Source organism: Apium graveolens, unplaced genomic scaffold (assembly GCF_009905375.1).
Source record: "Apium graveolens cultivar Ventura unplaced genomic scaffold, ASM990537v1 ctg8127, whole genome shotgun sequence".
Taxonomy (NCBI): Eukaryota; Viridiplantae; Streptophyta; class Magnoliopsida; order Apiales; family Apiaceae; genus Apium; species Apium graveolens.
In genome coordinates this window covers 106,443-108,798 of record NW_027420908.1, presented here as the reverse complement: position 1 = coordinate 108,798, position 2,356 = coordinate 106,443, and positions in this window count along the sequence as shown.

Sequence of the window (2,356 nt, the reverse complement as noted above, 5' to 3'; positions counted from 1 at the left end):
AGCCTTTCCTAACATGTTACACTTAGATGCATATAATTATCCTTCTAGATTTGGTCCAGATCAAGTAGGTACCATAGCCCGCCTTTTTGGCATTTCTCACCCTTATAGGGCCGAGGCTCCAGGCCCAAATGATAGGGCCTGCTACCCAAAACCTGGGGCCATTCGGGTCTATAAGGAAACCTTCTATGCTGGTTTTCACCTACCTCCTCATCCTTTTGTTTTTCGCCTTTTGGCTGAGGCCCGAGTCTGTCCGACCCAACTCACACCCAACTCTTGGCGTTTTATTCACTGTTATATGGCCCAATCTCGTAAACACGGTTTTGAGCCAAATGTTTGTGTCTTTCGTTATTTATTTAAATTTGTAAATGCTTCTGAGGACCAAGGATGGGTCAAAATAGTTCATAGATCCTTGGCTCGTTCCTGCTTTATTTCTGGCACCAATCCCGACTCGTATCCAACATGGAAGAGTGAGTGGTTTTATGTATTTCTGGATTCCGAGGAGGGTTGGGACCATTTTTTCAGGCCCAACTTCTCAAAAAGTATAGACGGGTCTTTAAGAGACCTAAAATTGGGGATAGATGAGGATGCGGCCATCAAGGCCATTACTGCTGATAACTTGCACCATTGCGCTCTCATCCTTTCAGAGGGTAATTTGCAAGGTTTAGGTCTAAGTGACCTTGGTCCCGAGGGTATTTCTTTCCCCTTTTTGTTCCATTTTCTCCATTCTCTATTTGTCCTTTTTCTTACGTGCTCGTATTTGCCTGCAGCTAGGGCCGCTTTGGACACGATCTTCAAGAAGCGGGAGGCCCGTGCCGCCAAGGGCTCTGCTGTTGAGACCCACCGCGACAAGCGGGTTAGGATTGGTGACGGCCCTTCAGTCACGGTTCAGGAGGCCGTCCCTACCTTTTTATCCCAGAGGCCTCCTAGCCTTGATGAAGATACCTCTCCCTTCACCGTCACTTGGGGCCTTCAGAGGAGGGACACGGTGGTAGGGAGTTCCGAGGCTACCGCCGTTTGGTCTCAGAGTGTGATCACGCCCCGTGACAGGGCTGAGATCGTAGAGTCTTCTGATGACCTACAGATTGAGCGTCTGGGTGCTCAGGCCGTGGCTTCTGTAAGCCTCTTCCTTTTTTAACTGTTTTTTTTACTTACTGTACTTTGATATGTTCGTGCAGAAGAATACCTATCTCCAGGCTGCCCTTCACAATTTGAAGGATGTGAGGACTAGCCTAACTATTGCTGAGAGGGACAGGGATAGGTACCTCAAGGCTTCCGAGGCCAACTTCACTCGTTTCCGTGAGGTAGAGAAGGAGCTGGCGGATGAGAAGGAGAAAGTTCGTAAGCTGGAGTTGGATGCTCAAAGGGCCCGAGCTGAGGTGATAGCTGAGTATAAGGCATCTCAGGACTTTCAGGATGTCCTAAATGCTGAGTACGATGCTAACTTCCTGGAGACCTTTTCTAGCTGTTGGGAGCAGATAGTAGAGGAGATTGGGAAGAAGATTCCGGAGGTGACTCATACTGCCTATCCAGTCCCTGATATTCCTGGGAAAGAGCCTCTTCTTGATGATATCCCTCTTTCTCCTATTCTTGCTTCTTCTCCTGAGGCCGCAGCTGTTTCTCCTCGAGGTGCTGATCCTGTTCCAGTTCCTTCTTCTGCTGCCGATGAAGGAAACATCGATGATGACTTCTTCAAGGATCTTTGAGTATTTTGTTTTTCTTGTTTGGCCCATTGTGGCTTTTTATGTATTGACTTAATCGTATTCAGAACTTATTACCCTTCGGGGCTTATATTTTATATGTTGCTTTTCTTGCCTCTTTCTGTTTTGACTTTACAATCTTAATATGCATTTGAATCTTAAACATCCTTGGATTTCAAACTCTTTAATATGAAGTCTGGTTTTTCAAAACCTTACATAGCATGGGTTCGACCCTAATCAATAATAACTAGACAATGTAAATTCTACTGGAATATAAAATCCTACGCAAGCAAAGCTTCCAGGTGCTTTTAAACCTACTTGTCACAATGACAAGTGAGAATCATACTTCGCCTATCTTACACGTAGTAAACCTTCAGGTTTTGTGCGTGCTAGGTCCTCGGGACTTCAAAACCATCCATAGTTTCCAGCTTGTAGGTTCCTCTATCCTGAACGCTCTTGACTCTGTACGGCCCTTCCCAATTTGGGGCTAGCTTTCCTTTCTGTCCGACACCAGAAGCCTCTATTTTTCTCAAGACTAGATCACCTTGTTTGAAAAACCTCTCTTTAACCCTTAGGTTGTAGTAGAACGAAGCCCTTTTCTGATACTCTACTATCTTTGCATGTGCCTTATCTCGCACTTCATCAATTAAGTCCAGCGC